The following is a 21,629-nucleotide window of genomic DNA, read 5'->3' as shown; positions in this document are numbered from 1 at the left end:
TCATGGCTCAGTTACTATGACTCGGTAGCTGGTGTTAGCTTAAACTGGAGTTTGACTCCACGTGGTTTATTTTAGACATATTTAAACACAGCACATTTGGTGAAAACTATTCTCGTGATAATTAACTCAATCCTATGTGCACAACAAACCACACACAAATCTCCTTCAGGGACAAAACAAGCGAAATACAGATCAGATGTGAAACTCTTTACAAAGCATTCTATAGACTGACTGAGAAAAATGATTTTACAATAAAGGTCTAGGGGAGGACCCAGTGCCAGAAACGTCGAAGATAGTGCAAAGGTCACTAGGTCAGAAAGCATGTCTATTTCCAGCCTTCTGGACAGATGACAGGTACTGTGTTACTTCCCTTGAAGGAACAACCCTGTGTACTTAACACCCTGTGTGCTTATCTGTGAGCACAAAGACAGCCTCACTCCCTATATCTCCCCCTTTTGAGTTTTTAAAGAGAAGTCTGTGGCTGTAATAGCATAAGCCAAGGTTGGCTGCATGGCCTGCAGAATTATAACAGAATTGGTCTAACAGAATTATAAGAATAGCCAGCAAAGGGCCGAGGAAAGGCTTGATTAAGATGGCCTTCAAAGGTCACTTGAGAGATTGTGTCTTTCTCTTTATGCAGATCATCAATGTGAATATGACAGAAATCTTCACACATTAAAGCAACACATGCCAGAGAGTAAAGTATTTGGATTCTTCACAATCTGAGAATTAGCATATAATACAGGCAATAAACATAACCATCATTTTGGGGATCAGTAATATTGGGTCCTCGTCTCCCCTAAGTCTCGGCTTGATGAATTAAAGTCTTAATACCTCCCCCAAGTCATCAACTTCTTCTTCCTCTTGGAATGCCTCCTCTTAAGTGTGTCTGTTATCTTTCTTCAGATGTTTCACCTGTCCAGTGGTCTCTGGGATGCTGTCTTGGTCAGATGCACGGGAGGACATATCACCTGGGACTTCTTTCATTTTCTGGAAAGACACAAGCATAACCCTGCCCTGATGTTAGAACATGGGGCCCTTTCCACTGATTGGTTCCTATATCTTTCATTTAACATATACTGTGTCCATGTCTGTGTCTCCACTTTTGGGTAGCAGAAGAAGCATTATCCTTTAAAGTGAAAAAAAATTTTTTTAAAGTAACCATAGCTAAACACCCACAGCATTGGGCGATATAGTTCCATCTTTATTTTTAGAATTTGTTGTTTAAGTATCTAATGCTATCGTTCCACAATAGCTTTGACACTGTGAGTTGGAAGGGGTTCCAGGAACGTGATTAATATTTTACAAATTGTAAAAGTTGTTTGCTAGTATGAGCAGGATCACTCTCAGTTTTTAGTTGCAATGGGCGTCCTGGAAAGGGATAGGTATATAATAAATGATGACGGCATCGGAGGTCGTTCTGCAGACAGAAGCAACAATCATATTCTTTTCAAAGTATCAACTGTTACAGGAGTATATTTTAGATGTCAAAATTCAGAGATTTGAGTAAGATCTGTTTGCCCCAGCACATTGGAGTTTACCGCTCAAGGATTAGTTCCACCAGCAGGTGGCAGTGGGGGGTCAAGGAACGCAAAGGGGCGGGCACGCTCGTTCATGAGGTAGAGAATCAGCCTTGTAATTTTGTAATTTGATGTAGAAGTTCGTGAGATTTTTAAGCAGCATGAAATGAAAGTGTTAGAAGTGAGGAGGAGGCAGGGCATCCGCTTGAGCATCAGCAGATGTTAGCGGACCTGGCATATGAGAATGTTTGCGACCGTGAGTTATAAAAAAACGTTGAAGTCCGTAGACAGAAATAAAGTGAAATAGCATTGGGTAGTGGAGTTGGGTCTTACAGTTCTCTCTCTCTCTCTCTCTCTCTCTCTCTCTCTCTCTCTCTCTCTCCCTCTCTCTCTCTTTCTTTTGATTCTTTATTCCATTTTGGTTTTTCAAGACAGGATTTGTCTGTGTAGCTCTGGCTGTCCTAGAACTATCACCATAGACCAGGCTAGCCTCAAACTCACAGAGATCTGCCTGCCTCTGCCTCCTGAGTGCTAAGATTTAAGGTGTGCACTACCACTGCCTGGCTTAGTCTTGCAGTTTCTAAAACAGAAACAGTTTGAACACCAACGGTGAATGTGCTAAAGTATCCAAGGGCTGAGACCCATCGAGTTGGTTAGTTACACCAAGTTCAGACTGTTGAGCTGTACAGCCAGGGCTGGGTGTATGTGGAGGGTGTGGAATTTGTATGTAAAACATAAGCTCCTGTGCTTTCCAAGAGCCATCTGTAACAGCATTAAAAGTGATCTCTATAGGATGTTCAGATGTAATTTTAAGGAATACTCATGGGGTATCTTAAAAAAAATTTAAAGGAGATCTTTAGGATGATGAATTTCTATAGATCCCAAGTGACATGTGAATGTGACCTGCCAATTGTGATCAGCGTGGAACAAATAATCAGCTGGAATTCTATTTAATGGCACAGTGATTGCTGTAGGCTCTCTGCTAACAAGTGACATAAGACACACTTCCCATCATTATTAAGTCAATAGTTTCTTGTAAATAGGGAGTTACAGGTCTTTATGGAGAATTATGGCATGCATAAACTTCTACAATACATTGTTGGTTTTTTATTCCAGAGGATGATGAGGATGAAGGAAGGGCAGGTAGTTGATGAGGAAGCAAGACCTACCGTTCTGTAGCAGAATTATTAAATAAGCCAAACACTCACTCTGATTTGGCTATTGTGTCTCCTTTAAAGTTTAACTGAGATTCTCCAGAAAGTAAATTAAAAAGCAGAGCTAAATCTTTGTTAGTGTTAGGCAGATAAGAACATACCCAATTGATACGGATGAAAATCTTTTCTAAGTATTTGAGGGTACATTGCTTGGGAAGTTTTAAGCTGAGAGGGGGTAATGGCAGAATTGTTGTTGAGTGAGAATATATTTTAAATAGTTATAAGGTGACTGCTTTTGTATTTTATCTAGAGTTACATTTAGATTTTCTTCTTTTAGTTTATTTACTGTGAAAGTTAAGCATCCATTTAAGTATTGATTAGGCAAACACGAGAGAAGAATGCCATCCGTATAATGTGGACTAATACCTCAGGAAATGTAATCAGCACCAGCCTTACATACATAATATTGATATATAGTGGGGTGATGTTTTTATCCCTTGGGGCAAAATGTTCCACTGATACTGGATCACTGGCTGTTGATTGTTTAAAGCAGAAACAGAGAATGTAAAACTTATCGTATCATCAGGATGTGAAGATAGAGAGAAAATCCAGTCTTTTTTAAGTCAACTATAATAATGGGGTGTCCTTGAGGAATTATAGTAGGTGTGGGGAACCCTGCTGGGGGGCCACCATTGTTTTCATAGTAGCGTTTATGCCCCTGAGATCATATAGCAGCTGAAATGTACTTTTTGTCTTTTTACTTACAAAACTATTTAATGTAATTAATTACAAAAATAGGAGAATTCCAAGGACTCACTGAAGGTTCTGTATGTCCAAGTTGCAATTGTTCCTGTAGTAGAATTTGGGCCTGTCTTAATTTTTCTCCATGAAGGGGCCACTGATCACTCCATACTGGATCAATTTTCCACTTGGTTCTGGGCTAGGGGTTGCCCTGTTCCCAGAGTTTTCCCCTTTTACATCAAGGGCAGAGACAAATGGCCTTGGGTGGGGGTGGGGGTGGGAGTGCTGGAGGCAGCCTCAGGGCAGCTTTGGGAGCCCCCTGGCCCCTTGGCACAACTCACCCTGCCAAGGTGTGTCCAGAGGATCCTTCTAAAGAGGGTCCAAGCAATATATTACTGCAGTCCAGATTGCAAAATAACAGACAGGATTTTAACCCCTTCTCATGGTGTCTTTTTACATTGGCTTCTATGTGACTCCGACATCAATGGTTCCTTGTTCAGGAGACCCAGAATAGAATTTTACACACTCACTTGTGCAAAGTTGCAGAACTGGTTTTTGTTTGCTTGTTGTTGTTTTTAATATTTGCTCTCCTGAGTCTTAACAGATAGCTCAGATAATCCTACAAAAATGCTTTGCCTCATAGGATTGAAAAAGACGAGTAGTATTTCACTGTCTCATTTACACTCACAGTTGTGACTCCTTCAGTGAGAGGATTGAAGTCCTACCCTCTGCTTCTACTTAAAGAAAACATTTTCTTACCTTTTCCCAGGATCAAGTCCCATGTCGAGCACCAGTCGTGGCGGGGGGGGGGGGGGGAGGTCTCTGCAACTGTAATGGGCTACAGAGATGAACTGCAAGAAGCAAAATGGCAGTTCAGCTCAACATGACTCAGTAGCCATATCTGTTCAGACTTCTGAAGTCTGACTCTGAGTAGTTTATTTTAGGCATATTCAAGCACGGCACAATTTGGTGAAAATGATTCTGGTGACAATTAACTCAATCCTATGAGTACAACAAACCACGCATAGATCTCCTTGAGGGACAAAGTCAGCTGACTAAGGATCAGATATGACTACACTGAAACTCTTTGTGAAGTCCATAAAGATAGGTTCTATAGATTGACTGAGAAAAACAAGTTTACAATAACGTCTGAGGGAGGATCCAGTGCCAGAAAAGTCTCTGGCCACAAGGATAGCACAAAGGTGACCAGGTTAAAAAGCATGTCCACTTTCAGCCTTCTGGGCAGAGAATAGTTATTACACATCTTCCCTTGAAGGGATGACCCTGTGTGCTTAACATTCCCAGTTTCCATGGTGGGTACAAAGACAGCTATGCCTTCTATGCCCAGTGCCCTCTTCCAGTCTCCAAGGGCACCAGGCATGCACATGGTACACATCCATATATGCAGGCAAAACACTCATCTATATAAAATGAAATAAAAATAAGTCTTTAACTCCCCTCCCCTCCAAAAAGACCCATACTGGTCAACCAAAATTTCTTTAGAGGGAATCGGAATCAAGCTGATCTGAGGAGTAAATATGGAGACCTTTGGACTTGGACCCTTAAGACAAAATAGCCCCCTTTCCCGGTCTCAGTTGTTCCTTTAAATCTATAGTTGTCATTCAAAAGACGAACATCATTTGACACAAATGAACCAATAAGCTGTTTTTAACCTTTATGCATCAAATGAAAATTCTCCCTTGTAAATGAAGAGAAAGGGAAGACTGGAAGAGCCACGATGCATCATATCCCCTACCCAAGTTGCAGCCACAGCCAGGCTCCTATTTTAAGACTCTTTAATAGATCTATAGTTACCGTGTTTTTAATTTTTTTACTCATGGAAATTTACAGGAGTCATTTGTCTGAAGGCTGAAACTTATTTCAGGACAGTGCGTCTGGTATTCATATGAAGTCCCCCATCAACCCTCTCTGCACCTGTTCTCTCTTCTGCCAGGCCACCTGTGCTCATCTCCAAAGGGAAAAACATCAGAACCCAGAAGGAAAAGCTGGACTTAAAAGGCAGGCCCAAGCCAGATACGGTGGTGTATACCCATAGTCCTGGAGGAGGCCAAGACGGGCAGAATCCAGAAATTCACAGCTCATCTGAGCATTGGAGACTTGGAGAGAGAAAGCAAGGGAGGGGGAGACACACACACACACACACACACACACACACACACACACAGAGGGGCAGGAGAGAGAGACAGAGAGACAGAGACAGAGAGAAACACAGAGAGACACAGAGAAAGTTTGAGCTACTTCTAATCGGCATTGTGTATGCTTGTGATCCCAGCACTTGGAGGTAGATGCAGGAAGATTAGAAGTTCAGAGTCATTGTATGAGTCACAGTTCTCTAAAGAAACAATTGATAGAATGAACATATGGAATTTACTGGAGTGGTTTCTGGCCTTTGGTCCAAGTAGCCCAACAACGGCTGGTAGAAAGGTTATTCAGTCTACGAGACAGACATCTTGGCAATCCCAGTCTGGTGCTGGAGTTCCAGGGAAGTCCTAGAGAGCTGTGGGTTTCAGTCTACATCTTAATATCTAAGAAGTAGGTTCTAACACCAGCAAAGGGATGCCCCAGGGACAGGAGAGATGAACTTGACAGTGAGAGTGAAGACAAGCAGGCCAAAAGTAGAAGCTTCCTCCTTCCACATCATGTAAATAGGGTGCCACCAGAGGGTGTGCCCTAGATTTAGAGTGGGTCTTCTAACCTCAAAAGATCCAACCAAGAGGAATCCTTCACAAGTGTATCTAGCTGCTCTGGTTTCAGTTAATTCCAGACTTAGTCAAGCAGACAACCAAGATAAACCATTACAAATCATCCATAGCTACCTATGTGACAAAGACAGCCGCCTTGAGGTTGAAGACCACCTGAAGCCACCCCACCACCCCCGTTTGATGGTTTTAAGATAGGGTGACAAAGACATAGTGTCACAGCACATACCCAGGATAGAACATGCCCTGACACAGTGCCCTAGGCAGAAGGACATTCTGTGGATGGGGGTCATGAAGGAGCCTTGGCTTATTGCCTACAATCTCAGAATACTAGAAGCTGAAGTAGGAGAACTGTCACAAATTCCAGGCCAGTCTGAAATGCGGCACGAAAGCCTATCTCTAGGACAAGCAAACAACCCATAACCAATGTTTACTGACCCTTCACACAGTGCCAGCTGTTGTTCTAAGCAAGATACACAGATAGCCCTTCCCATCGGGCCTTGGAACATATCTATATGGGGGTAATTGGTCGAGCATGGACTTAAGACACTGAGCCGCCAGCTCCACACCCCACACTTCTCAACAGAGGGAAGAGCCACAGTGTACAGGATGGTGTTAGTCAGTTTTCTGTTGCTGCAAAAAATAACCTGAGGGAAAAATGGTATAAAGGAGGAAAGGCTTACTTAGGCTCACAGCTACAGAGGTCTTGGTTTATGATTGGCTTGCTCCAATAGTGTGGGGCTCATGGCAGCAGGAGGGCATAACAGCAGGAAGGCCTGGTAGAGCAAAGCACCCACTTCACAGGAGCCAGGAGAGGGGGGAGCTACGGACAAGATACCCTGCCAGTGGTGACCCCCCTCTTCCATCCAGGTACCAGCTTCCACTGCCTTCAAATTCTGAGTCCTACTGGGGTCAGAGCCTACATGACACAATCACCCCTCAGTGAGTGGATCTGCCCACTAGCTAGCAAGAGAGCAGGCTTCAGATGGACCCTTTTGGAAGGAAACTTCATCTCCAAACCATAACAGGAATGAAGAGGAAGGCCACTCACCATGCCATTACAGCAGGCCGATTCAGCTCATGGCTGCTACCATGTGGGGCACCACACCTCCAGATTCCTCGGCTCCTGACACTCCACCTTATTTCACTTGTACAGATGGTTATTGCTCCAAAGCCCATCCAGGGACTAGATGCTAGGTCAGGAGAGCCTCAAGCCTTAATTCTGATTGAACTGGCCTTTCCAATAGGTATATTGAGCCAAATTCCCAGTCCAGGTATTTCTTGCTATAGATTTAGCTTGCCTTTGGGGAAGTCTAGATATCCTTTTCTACCTGCTGGGCAAATCCAGGCATTAGAAATGATCAGTTCATGTTAAATCTCATGTAGGAAGTAGTCTGGTTGTCACTAGATCTACCTCACTCTCTCCCCAAGTCAATCACATACCAGAGAAGAAATCAACCTCAGTCATATAATCACTTGCCCTGCTTGCTGGATTCCTCCAAGGCAGTGGGCAGTCGCTTGCTTTAACTCTGTGTAACCTAAGAGCCAACAATGGACACTTCTTCAGAACAGGATCTGAGCCCATTCCAGACAGTAGCTCCAGCAGAAAGCTCCCTGTAATGAAATAATTAAATCTTTACCCTGTTTGAGGCCTTCTACTCCAGCTTGGCATCTGAACAGTCCAATTCATTCAACACACACACACACACACACACACACACACACACACACACACTCACGCACACAGAGCCCCAGTACTGTGCAGCATCCTCAGAGGAGCCCAAGACAGAAAAAAGATACAGACTAAGTGAAGAGGTCAAAGGGCAGTACAGACATCAATCACAGGATGCCCCAAAGATGTCAGGAAGGGCATGGGGAGGGGAAGGAGGAGAGGGACAGACATGTGAGGAGAGAGGAGGCGGTCACAAGAAGTCTGGAAAGTGTCTGCGAGTCATACCAACACAGCCTGACAGTGAGTCTATTTAAGGACAGCCCCAACAAAGAAACCTTATTAGCCAAAGCTATCGAAATAGACACACTTACTAAATATGTAGCCAGACTTCTCATTCCCGCTGAGCTTCATATAGAAACATCCTACAGAAATAATGTTTTTTTAATGTACTCTGAGATACACAGTGACATTCCTGTTTGAAAAGTAAACTAGGCAGGTACAGTGGCATATGACTGTCACCTCAGCCTTCAGGAGGATGAGGCAGAGGGGTTGTCATAGTTAGGCCTTATCAAAACAAAAGAACAGGGGTGGAGAGTTAGCTCAGTGTTTAAGAGCACTTGTTCTTGAAGAGTAACCTGGTTCAATTCTCAGATCTACATGGCGGCTCACAACCAACTGTAATGGGATCTGATGCCCTCTTCTAGAGTGTCTGAGGATAGCTACAGTGTACAGTGTTCTTGAAGAGAAGGACCCTGGTTCAATTTCCAGATCTATATGATGGCTCACAACCATCTGTAAAGTACAGTCCCAGGAGACCCAATGCTGTCTTCTGACCAATGCTGTCTCATATGACCTTCTGACACATGTGCACCGACATACATGCAGACAAAACATGCGTGCACATAAAATAAATATAAATAAAATAGATACATTGTTTTTAAAGATCTATTCATTTTATTTATATGAGAACACTGTAGCTGTCTTCAGACACACCAGAAGAGGGAATCAGATCCCACATGGTGTGAGCCACCATGTGGTTACTGGGAATTGAACTCAGGACCTTCTGGAAGAGCAGTCAGTGCTTTTAACCACTGAGACATCTGTCCAGCCCAGAAATACATTTTTTTTTAAAGCAAACTAACTGAGGTGCAGATGGCAATCAACTTGCCCATTATTAGAGTTAGGCGATGGGAATACAGGACACAGGTTCTTGGAGGTCTTCCTGGGAACCCGACGTTGATTTCACAAATGGCCAGCCCATAGGAGCTATGTGTCATTGCGTATCGGCACCTCCAGAACCCACTCACCACTTAGAACAATAACCATGCATTTGCTTAGGGTTCTGTACTCGCAGCTCACCCTAGTCTCATCCAGCATCCCTCATGCATCTGCTGTCTTCTGGAGCTACTGGATCAGGGTTGTCTAAGATGCCTTGACTTGCTGGCTTGAGGACTTGGTGCTTGCTGCCATCAGCAGTTCCTCTCGGTTGAATTCATTCGGTAGCCTGGTCTCATGCAGCTGCAGAAGTGAGCTAAGAGGAACCTTTCAGAAGCTACAAGGTCTCTGCCACTCTCCTAGGATACACCCAGGGAGACAACCCTATAAGGGAGTCATCTGTGGAGGCACGAGGAGGCCTGGAACAAAGACTTTGTCAGAGTCTTCAACCTTGTGGACTCTAAAACTGAGAACATTGATTTCTAGTTTTGGTTTGTTTGGTTGGTTGGTTCTGTTGTTGTTTAAGACAGGGTCTCTCTTGGTATAGCCCAGGCTATCCTGGAGCTCACTCTGTTGACCAGGCTGGCTTCAAACTCACAGAGGTCTGCCTACCTCTACCCCCAAGTGCTGGGATCAAAGGTGTGTGCCACCATGCCCAGCTGCAATTTCTGTCTTTTAAGTCATGTGGCCTGTGGTATTTTTTTTTATGGCAGCAACCTATTCCGGCTACTTACAGTCAGGACTCTGAAGTGGCTAAAACATTTTGGAACAAAGTTTTTATGTGGAGATGGACTCTCATTTCTTCTGAGATACTTACATAAAAAGTGGGATGGCCAGGCTATTTCTCACATGTGCATTTACCTTTTAAAGAAGCCAGCTGATCCTTCCAACCTTCCGTAGTAGATAGAGGCATTCCCAACAGCAGAGGACGAGCTGTGACCTCATATCCTTGCCAACCTTCCCTTTGCATTGTGATCATGCTGGTGACTGTGTAGTGGGCTTAATTTGCATCCTCCTAATGACTCATGGCGTCTGCCAGCTTTTTGTGTACTTTTTAAACCATCTTCCTTTATTCTTTGGTGAACTACCTGTTCAAATCTTTTGCCCTTTAGTTACTGGTTCAGCCTTAATTAAATGTAAAATTTAATGTTAGTGCAAAGACCAGATCCAGAATCTTACTGTCTCTCCAGGTTCAGCAGGCTCAGGAGACCAGAACTTCTAGAAAGAGGCCGCAGGCATTGAAACCTTGGAGGGGATCTGAGGGTGAAAACACGCGGGCCTGAAGATAGCTTCCGGCATCATCATGCTTTTGTCAAGATTACCCCTGAGGCTTTCCTAAGCCCCCTCTCACCACGAGCATCAGCCACCTCCAGTTTTCTCCAACAGCCCCACCTTTTGACACTTTTGACAATTTCCTGGGCCGGAGTAAGTCAGCCTCTGTCCCTCTTCCTGGAAATTCACCAACCCCTTGAGCAAATACAGAGCCACCCGTGAAAAACGCCTAGTTAAGATTTGGCCCAGGGTGTTGTCTGGGAGCACCAAACAGTGTCTAAAATACAGTCTAGGGAGGACCTTGAAGGGAGGAGCAGTGAGGAAGGAATGAGGAGAGATAGGAGCCAGCCTGCGCCTTAACACTGAGGGCTAAAATCAAGGACACTGTGTTCAGCCATGAATAACACCATGCTGGAGGGAGATAAGCGGGAAACCGTGCAGGCCAGAGCAGAAGAATGATTAAGGACCAGGCGGCTGAGTTAGGAAGCTGATTTAATAGAATTCACTGAAGCTCATCCATTTAGCAAAATGTCGCTGAAGCTAATTTTCCATCAGAGCCTAAAAGAAAACATTGGTAAAAGATAAAGGCTAGGAGAACAGGAGACATGAACGTCAGCTTGTCTGGCGGGGCTGAGTAAAAAGACCTTGTTTTCTGCATTAAGAAGATAGGCTTTGATCTGAACATGTCTCTCTGTGTTGTAACAAGCCTCTGGGTGACACTTTCCTATTCTTTTCCACGTTCCTCTTTTTTTTCTTTTTTTTCTTCTCTCATATAGTCCCTCCAACCGGTGGCCTCCCCTCCCTCCACTCCTCCCAATTCCTCCCAGCTCCACCCCCACGTCCCTCCCATCCATCGTTCCTCAGGTTCCCTTCAGAAAAGAGCAGCTCCATGGATGTCAACCAAACACAGCATGAAACAAAAGATGCAGTAAGACTAGGTACAAACCCTGACGTCAAGGCTGGAGACGAGGCAACCCAGTAGGAGAAAAGGGGTCCCAGAAGCAGGCAAAAGAGTCAGAGATACCCCACTCCTACTGTTGAGTCCCACAAACACCCCCCCCAAACCCCAAGGTAAACAACCACAGCTCGTATGCAGAGGACCTAGCGCAGACCCACGCAGGCTCCACCGTGGCTGCTTCAGTCTCTGTGGGCCCCCGTGAGTCCTGATTAGTTGATTTGCTTCCGGGTCTCTCTTCTTCGCATCTTTCCCATTTTAGGTTTGATGGATGTTAAATTACAGGTGAAGCCTCAGATCTCCGAGTTCTTATCTCTGTACCTTTCAGAGAAATCTTCCTGCCTGAGCTCCGTGTTTGAGTCTCAACCAACATATTCTCTCTGCTCCCAGCAGTTGTCTGAGGCTGAGGTGTATCACAACACCCCCCGCCCCCGCCGCCATCCCCCATTCTGTTCCTCTTAGAACCAGGCCTTTCCTCAAGCCAGGAGCTTGAAAAAAATAATAAATGATCGTAATTTCCCCTCTCAGAGCAATCTCCCATAGCATCTGGGACATTTCCTCCTCCTTTTTTTGTTTTTAAATTATTATTCATTGGAAACACTCTGGGCCAATCATATTGCCTCGATGAGCCTGCTTTGGAGATAACAATTTTGTTAATCTGCCAACTTGGACAAGCCAAGCTGGGCATTTCTGTGAGGGTGTTTTTGGATAAGCTTTTCATTTAAATTAGTGGACTTTGAGTGGAACAATTAGTCTCCAGCCTGTAGTAGGCCTTGCCCAATCTGTTGAAGGCTCAACTAGAGCAAAAGGCTACCCTTCCCAGGCAAGAGCTGTTTCTCCACCAGACCGCCTGTGAACCTTGTTCAGATTGCCAGCTCTGGGATCAAAGGCGTGTGCCACCACGCCCAGCAGTCTCTTTCTATTTAATAATTTCTCTCACAGTTAAAAGATCTTATTTGAAAAGAGACCCCAGTGACAATTTCACGTGAAATTATCAGCCTTGGCAAAAAGAGATATTTATAAGAGAGTGTACACAGCAGAGAGTCCTCAGCAGACTGCTTTATCAAGTGTCTGTCCTTTTACATACGATACTAGACATGCATTATACAAAGACCTTTTCATAATCACACTCAATGTCCAATGATGGTCATTTATTGAGTAGCTACTATGTATGTAATAAAAGACTACCTGCATAAATCTGTTATTCTCTCAACAAGCCTGTTAGGTGGTATATTATTACAAAGAATTCCTTCGATCTTCTCCTCCCACCTCTTTCCCAGGAAGCAAATTAAGTCTTTAGAATTTCCCAAGCAATCCCATTGTCTCTGCCATTCACAAAGGCCCTTGGGACCTTGCTTGAATTGAGTTAATGACGTGATACAGATGACATCTGTTCACTGAGGAAAGACCAGCCATACAGTGAGAGCCTTGGGTTTGTGCTGAGAGTCAGCAATAGAGCTTGGGAGGGGTGTGGAAGTTGAGTTTGATTGCGTCACTGGTGACTCGTGCAACCACGACCGTGAAGTAAGACAAGGAGAAATCCTAGCCAGCCACACCATCCTGAAGGTGCAGTCGCAGATCTCGGAAGCTAGGCAGTGTCACTCAGGCCTGCTTAGTGCTTGGACAGCAGGAACTCTGGACAGTGGCACTCAGTTGGACTTCCTGGCTGAAAGTCAACTGCTGTGAACTGGATGTTACCTCCTTCTGGAGTGTGTAGATTAGAGTCCAGATTCTCTATATAGTAGTACTTAATACCACTGAATTGTAGACTCTAAAATTGTGAACACAGTTCCATTCATGCATACCGTGTTTAAAAACAAGCCTAAGATCTGCACATCTGAGTGAATCACAGATACATCCTACTGAGTGACAGAGGACAGAGTTACAACGCCGTGTGTTGTATGATATCCTTGGTGTGTCATATTTATGCAAGTATCAGTTGTGTGGCACTGGTCCCAGGGGAAGAGCTGACCATCAAAAGATAGTGGGGAGTCAGGAGGAGAGTATGACACTTGCCTGTAGCAAGGCTCCCACGGCTACGAAAGTTTGTTAAAGCTCAGAACTGAAGCAGCTTGGTCCCCAACAACTGGAGCAGGGGCAGTCCCTGAGACTGTTGCCTGCCTGTCTGTCTGCCTGCCTGCCTGCCTGCCTGTGGATCCCATTCCCTAAATGGACAGCATTGCCTGGCCTCAGTGGGAAAGGATGTTCCTAGTCTTGCAGCAACCTGATGTGCTGGGGGTGGGGGTGGGGGTGGGGTGTATTACCTAGAGGGGGGCTCCCCATTCTCAAAGAAGGAAAGGGAGGAATGGGGAGAGGTTCTGTGTGAGGGGTACTGGGAAGATAGGGGAAGCTGATATTGGGATGTAAAGTGAATAAAATTTTTAAAAATCCTTACAACTGTTCACTAAATAAAGTGACGTTTACTATGAGTAAATTTTACTATAAATATATCTGTGCTATCCATTTCCTATATCTATGACATAAGACCTGAGGCATAGATTATTTATTTAAAAAGCTTATTTTGACTTATAGCTCTGGAGGCTGGAAGTCAAAGAACATGATGTCATATCCGCTTGATTTTTGGCAAGGCCCTCATGATGCTTCAGCTTACTGTGAGAAGAGAAGAGACAGCCAGAAGCTGTGAAGGAGGAAAGGGTGGTAGCTGGTTCATCTGAGGGAGGAGAGCACTGATCCATCCGAGAAGGCTCCGTTTCTGTGACCCAAACATATTCCATAGACCCTCTCTCTCGACACTGCTGCAGAAGTACAGGCTGCAAACACATACACTGCCAGACTGGGCTGTGTGAGAGCTTTAACTGTCAACTTAAAGGGACCTCAAACCACCCTGGAAGAGAGTCTGAGAGAGAATCGTCCACAGTGTCATCTGGAGGCATGTCTGTGGGGAGCTGTCTCAGGTAAGTTAATTGATGTGGGGAGATCCAGCCCATTATGGGTGGCATTGTTTCCTAGACAAGGGTTCCCTAACTGTACACGGGTGGGCAAATTGAGCTGGACACAAGCAAGGGTGTGCACATGTACGCATTCTTTTCTCTCTGCTCTGGTGCTCTGGACTGTGGAAGTGCTGTGACAAGCTGTTTGAAGTTCCTGCTTTCACATCACCTCAGCGACGACCCAGAACCTGGACTTGCAAGCTGAAATAAACCCTTTTCTCTCACAAGCTGCTTTTTGTTGAATTTTTTTCTATCACAGCAATAGAAATAAAACTAGGACAGGAGGACATTCATTTCAACAGCAAAAGTGATGCCTTAATAAAAAGAAACTCTCTCTCTCTCTCTCTCTCTCTCTCTCTCTCTGTGTGTGTGTGTGCATGTGTGTACATGTGTGCGAGTGCATGTGTGCGTGTGTGCGTGCATGTGTGTGTGTGTGTATGTGTGTATAGGGGATGGTTCAGTGACTTGAAGTACTTGCTGCACAGCCTGATGTTCTGAGCTCAGTCCTTGGATCCACAGTGAACGGAAAGAACAGACTCCCCTCTCCCCTTGTCCTCTGACCTCCACACATGCACTGTTCTCTCTCTCTCTCTCACACACACACACACACACACTCACACACACACACATACTCATACATACACACATACACACATTCACACACACACACATTAAAAACAAAACAGTAGTTCAGGGCAGGGGGACACTGGCCTCTGAAACACTACCCTCCTCTGCAGCCATATGTATTAGTTAACATGAGGGAAGGGTAAAGATCTGAGGAACTGAAAAATCACAATGCTTTAATTAAATGTCATCACCACCGCCGACGCCACCGCCACTATCATCAACTTCAACCTGTCACTACAGTCTCATGATTTGTCTCTCCTGAATGTCTTCTCCTGCCTTAGTCCCCACTTAGTCAAGCGTGTTGAGCCTTTTATCTACATTGCCCCTCACCCCCAAGGATGTCAAGGTCTGCGCTGTGGTGGCACCTGTGCTGCTCCTCATGCTGAAGATGGCAGAGTAGAGCTGGCCCTGTGCAGAGGCTGCATAAGGGGCCTCCTCCTCCTGAGCAGCTCTCTGTGCTGATCTTGGACTGACTCCACTAGTTACAGTGATATTGCACAAGGACCTGTCATACTTTTGGGGACCCAGGAAATACTTTGAGTTTCTTCTAAAATCAGAAGAAAGGCATCCACTTTCGAGTACTATACTTCAGATATTTACAATATAACTATATATACTATAGTTCAGTGTTTCCCTAGGCCTAAGTGCTAAAGGTTTGCTCCCCGTGTTGGAGTTTTGGAAGTGGGGTGGGACCTCTGAGATGTGGGGTCTGAAGGGAGGTCCTTGGGTCACTGGAATTTGCCCTTGGAGAGGAAAGTGGGACCACAGCCTGCTCCATGGCTCATAATATGAATGCTTTCGCTTCACCACATACACACTCCTAGGGCATTGGCTGACGATACAAACCAAGACTTCTGGGAAGAGGGAATCTTAATGGAGAAACATACCTCCATAAAATGAGCCTGGAGGAAAGCCTGTAGACACTTTTTGACTGATGACTGATTTGAGGGTCCAACCTGCTCTGGGCAGTGCTATCCCAAGGTAGATTCTGGTCTTGGACGAAACAAGAAAACAGACCGCACAAGGAGCTAGTCAACGGTGAACAGCACCCCTCGATGCCTCAGCTTCCGGTTCGGACTCCAGGTTTCAGCCTTGAGCTCCACACATGCATACACTTCCGTCCGTGAAGGACTGTGATGTGACATAGAAATGGAATGAACCCTTTCCTCTCCAATTGGCTTTGGTCGTGACCCTGAGACACCCCTTAAACTGTGCTGTCTGATCTCAAGCTGAAAGATCATGGACTGGCATGCCCAAACTGTGAGCCCAAAGTGGACCTTTTATCTTTATACTGATGACTCCAAGTACTTTGTTATAGTAACTGGAAGTTGGCTAAAATAATATGTAATGTTAATATATTCACCTTTGTACAAATATATTACAAAATATATGCTTAAAACTATTTTGAGTTGTGGTTCTGTGTCCTCTGCTTTCTCCTTCTCTGGGTGTCCAGACACTGAACACCCTGGACTGGAATGATGAAGCAGAGTCCAAAAGCGGCAGGATCACAGTCTGACTGGGAGCAAGTGGAGGCAGAAAGAAGGCCTCTTCCCTTTCTCTGCCAATCTTCAATAAAACAGCTCTCGGAGACAATCTTAGTTTGTGCATACACTTTCATTCGGAGTGGGGTTGTACGCATACACTGGACTCGGGGTGAACCAAGGTTTATATAGTTTGGGGAGAGGAGGTGAGAATATCCAGGGTGGACAAGGTCATTGGCTAAAGTCTTAAGGTTACCGAGATGCCTCATGCACATGGGAAGGCATCCCAGAAATCTCAGGTGCAGGACTACGTGACATTTTTCAGGTAGACAATGTGGGGTCTGGGATCCCTCAGAGAAGGGGAGCCCTGCTGACAAAGGGAGTCTGGAGCTTTGTACTGAGCTCAGGGGCTGTCTGGTCATGTCAGACTTCAACCTTAGCAGCAGGACTTTCCAACAGCATGTATGTGGGAGAAGGGCTCCAAAAGACAAATGTACCCCAGGTTCTTTTAAAATCATAACGCAGCGCTTCCTAAAGCAGCTTTCTGTGTCTGTAGCTTACAGACTCTCTCTGGAATAACTAGGTCAGCTTTTAGCTGTCTACCACTCAGCCAGAAGGGGCCAAACCAGATCAGACAGTGCAGCTCTGGTCTCTCCCTCCTCTCCTCCTCCTCCACGATTCCTCTAGACTTCGCAGATTCAAAGCAAAACTCACGCCAGCAAATGGTCCTCTCTAAGCAGCCCTTGCTTTTAGCTTGATGTTGCTATACCTACGGCCTTTCAGCCTGAAATCTTATACCGAAATTAAATACAATTCATTAATTAAATTAGTGCAGTGCTTTTCTTTGATTCGCCCGGTTCAGAAAATGATGCTATTCAGATGTTATCCCCTTTCTCCATCTTCCCTACATCCTTTCTCTCCTAGTTCAAATCCAAATACTAATCATTTCTCCAAGTAGCTGGGCCCAGCCACCTGCTTGGGACCAGTATGAGGAAGGCATGGGAGGGAGGGAGGGAGGGAGGGAGGGAGGGAGGGAGAGAGAGAGAGAGAGAGAGAGAGAGAGAGAGAGAGAGAGAGAGATCTCCTATGTCAGGTGGAGACCCCTGAACTAAGTGTGGAGAGACTCAAGGAAAGGTCAAAGCCGAGTCAGGTGTGAAGAGATAAATATGTCCTCCTCTTCCCTAGGGAGGGCAGCAATAGGCAGCAGGTTGGGTCCTGGGAGAAGCTGATGGGGAACAGGGCAAACAGACTGAGTTCTTTCCTGCTCAGGATGGTAATTCTATATCTGTGAAGACTGAATCAGAAAGGCTCCCCCATCACACCCAACACTTCACACGATCTGATAGAGGACCAACAGTGGGCAAGCGAGACACTAGTTTACTAGTTTTCTCGTTGCTATGACAAAAACACTAGGCAGAAGTTGTAGGGGGAAAGGTTCATTTTGGCTCTTCGTGTAGGGGAAGGTTTGCTGGAGATTGTGGCAGCAGGAGCATGAGGTTGGGGCTTCTCACATCCTAACAGACCAGAAACACTGGAGACGATGCTGACAGCTGGCATCTTCCTTCTCCCTTTTCTTGTAACCTGGGATCTCAGCACATGGGATGATGTCGTCCACATTCTGGGCAGGTTTTCCCCTCCCAGTTGATCCTCTCTGGAAAGAGACACCACCACACACAAACTCGCTCAAAGGTGTTTTAACACTTTTGAGTGTAACACTAACACTCTAGGTGTGTCTTGTTGACAATTCCCACTGCAGGTAACAGTTTACAACTTTGGCTCAGGAGCGCCGACTTAACCAAAATGTCAGACTCTGCTAGGAGAAGGCGCCCTATGGAATGGTCCTTGGCCTTCTCAAGAAGTAGCCCATGTTTTGCCTATTTTTGTATTAAGAAATAACTTGGATACATAGCCCACTAAAACCTCATTAAGTTCTGGTAGCTTTTTGAACAATTAGTCACTGAACACAAGTCAAATAAATGCATTTGCTCTGAAAGTCTAGCTCTATCTGAAGAGCAGAGCCTTGCTTTAAATGAGTAAAATCTAACAGGGGACTGTAGGTTACAAGGTAGGGGTAGCATTTCTCCCTTTTCACCCAACGATGGAAGTTTATTGAGATTAATAAAACCAGCCACGGGTCAAGGGTAAACTGGGAATTCAGAGTGCTGGTTCCAGCTGGTTCTATGACTGCATGAGTCATTCGGTCTCCGCACTGGAGACATTAGGACTACGTTGGATTTCATCAACTTCAATCGTGTTTTCTTCCTGGGTCTATTTCATAAAGTACTCATAAACTGGGTGGCTTAGCCAGCAAATATTTTACTGTACCTTGTACTTCTGGAGGTTACAAGTCTGAAACCAAGACGATAGGGTTGCTCTCTTCTAAGGGCCTTGAAGAATGTATTTCTTCCACTTTGCTGTCTCCTATAGCCTTGGGAATTTCTTAACCTGTAGAGATGGACATCTTTTGCCTATAGCTTCATGTTGTTGTCCTTCTGTATAAATTTCTTTTTTTTTTTTTTTGGAAAGATGCCGTTTGTGTAGAATTAATGGCAGCCCTGGTGACCTCTTCATGACCTAATCATCTATAAAGATTCCATTTTTATTGTCTCATTTTTATGTTATGCATATGGGAGTTTTTGGCGGCATGATTCCTGTGTACCGTGTGTATGCAGTGCTCCAGAGGCCAGAACGGGGTGTTAGATCCTTTGCAACTGGAATGGCAAGTGTTTCCAAGCCACCACGTGGGTGCTGAGAAACAATCTTGGCTTCTCTGGAAGAGCAGCCAGTGCTCTTAGCTACTGAGCCATCTCTCCAGACCCAAAAATGTAATTTTCAAATATGAAGGCATTCATAGGTTTTGAAGACTAAGACTTCAATATCTTTTCTCCCACCTTGAGATACGTTTTTTTCTGTGTAGACCAGGCTGTCCTGGAACTCAGAGTTCCACCTGCCTCTGCCTCCCCAGTGCTGAGATTAAAGGCAGGAGCCACCAACGCCTGGTGAGACGTCAACATCTTTTAATAGGAATAACGTTCAATTCATATATTCATTTGAGTGAGAGATAGAGAAGGAGAGAGAATGCAAGACCCCACATGTATATTGAACTGCCTATAAGAGGATGGATCATAGGAAGGAACCCTAGCTTGTTCTTCTGCAGCACACAATAGCCAGTAAAGCAGTGTTTCTCAACCTGAGAGTTGTGATCCCTTTGAGGATCTACCCATCCTTTCATGGAAGCTGCATATCAGATATCCCACATATCAAAGTATTTATATTATAATTCATGATGGTAACAAAATTATGGTTATGAAGTAGCTACAGAATAGTTTTGTGGCTGGAGGTCACCACAACATGGCTGTATTAAAGGATCCCAGCCTTAGGAAGGTTGAGAACCAATGCAGTAGAAGAAGAATGCTCCTGAGAATCCTTCACAATGCCAGGCGTACAAATTCAGGATCACAGAGGCAGGCACACACGGGTCTGTTTGTCCTGTGCATATAAACAAGCAGCAATATTCAAACACTTAAAGCCACACTTTCATACTGAAGACGCCAAAGTCTTGTTCCTTCGTTAACCGGCTCTTTCTGGCTACACAAAATCCATCTTGATTTTGCCCACTGAGTGAAAACGTAAATCACATTGGCTCAGCCAATCCCACAGACGCCTAGCAATAAAGCTGTTTGCTCAAGCCGGAACCCAGAGAATGTTCTGGGTCCTGACCAAAGGTCAGTTCCCTCTCTGCCTCTGCCTTTCCCCTGGGTTTTACCATTCCCTCCATGGCTCAGGGCTGTGTGAGTTTGTCACGTCTCCCTGCCTTACCCATATGATCTCTGAGGAGAAAAGCAACATCTTTGGTAGCAACCTGTATAACAATGAAAAAAAACCTCCCCCTTGGATGACTGGGGACAGATGGGAGCCAAACCATTTCCTTCAGTTCCTGAGCACATTGTCTCTCCCTAGTGATTTCTGCGATCCAGAGAGAGCTTCAAATTCCAGGAAGACAGTGTTCTGATCCAATCCCTCCCCCACATTTACCCTTTTGTTTTTCTTTCTGGAGAGAGGAAGGGGGGGATCCTTGAAATACTGCCAGATACAGTATTCCCAAGCCTGTGTGAATGAAGGTGTGAGTCCAGCCTTTTGTTGTTGTTGCTGTTGTCTGTTTTTGTTTGTTTGTTTGTTTGTTTGTTTTTATTGGAAGAAAGGAAAGAAGAAAAATAAAGAGGCTTTTAAAATGAAGGAATAGGGTATGGAGAAAAATCCAGGTCAGTAGAGTAAAGCTACAGAGTGGAAAGGGAGCAGACTGAGTGTTCCTTCCACCTGCTTAGCTCACCAGTAACTCGCTTGTGTGAGCCAGGCAGCCAGTCTAGTTCAATGCTTCATGTGGGCCATTCCCAGTTGACTCTAACCTAACTAAAGGAGATCATGAAGTATAAAAATGATACTGCATAATGAGGATGCTACTAAACAAATTATTTACCCTTGCAATTTGTGACCGCTAAAATACACCTAGACGGTACGTCAGTTTACAACACAGTCTTTCATTTGCCTTTTGAGAGACACTCTGGCTTTCTTCATTCCCTGCTGTGTCTGAGCAGGTGGTTTTTATGGGTTGAATACCTTTTGCTTGGGGCTGTCTGCGAGCATCCTCAGGAGATGAGGAAGTATAAAGAATGACATGTTAATCTTTGTGGCCATCCTTGATGAGTCACCATGGATGGCTACTTCTCCACACTGAAGACCACAACTTCAGTAGGGGTAGGGGAACATCTTCTTGCAGCCTACCCTTCCTGCAGCCACAACCTGGCCCTTCTCCTCAACCCACATGCTGGGATTACACAGTTGCACACTTTTTTTTTCCCAACCTTTCTGGCACTTTTATAAGATTAGTCCTTGAACAACTTAGTAAGTTGTCCAGTGTGAGTGTACTCTGTATTGGCAAGCAGTATCCTGCCTATTACAACACATGTAGTCTCTTAAGTGTCATCGGATTGGATACTCTGGTCTCCTTAAAGTCTTGCATGGTTCTATGCACAGACAAAGCATTTGTAATTCATATGTTGATGATTTGGGGGAAACTCTTTTACTTAGTCTGGCTCCTCTTTCCAAAGTCATTCTTCCAGACCCACATAGAGAATCATACAAGAGTCTGCCCATTCATACGGAGCTTGAGGACTCATACATGGGCTCTATCTATTCACATATGAGACTATTTAACAATGGGTGGTCATTATTGTTGCCCACTACCTCCACTGAATGAAATTATGTACAGGGAGTTGTTGGGAGCCGACTCTTAGCCGAAAGTGGCTATCATCTTTACAGCC

This window comes from Grammomys surdaster, unplaced genomic scaffold (assembly GCF_004785775.1).
Source record: "Grammomys surdaster isolate TR1022 unplaced genomic scaffold, NIH_TR_1.0 721, whole genome shotgun sequence".
Lineage (NCBI taxonomy): Eukaryota > Metazoa > Chordata > Mammalia > Rodentia > Muridae > Grammomys > Grammomys surdaster.
The sequence above is the reverse complement of the archived record's forward strand: the minus strand, read 5'-3'. Positions refer to the sequence as shown.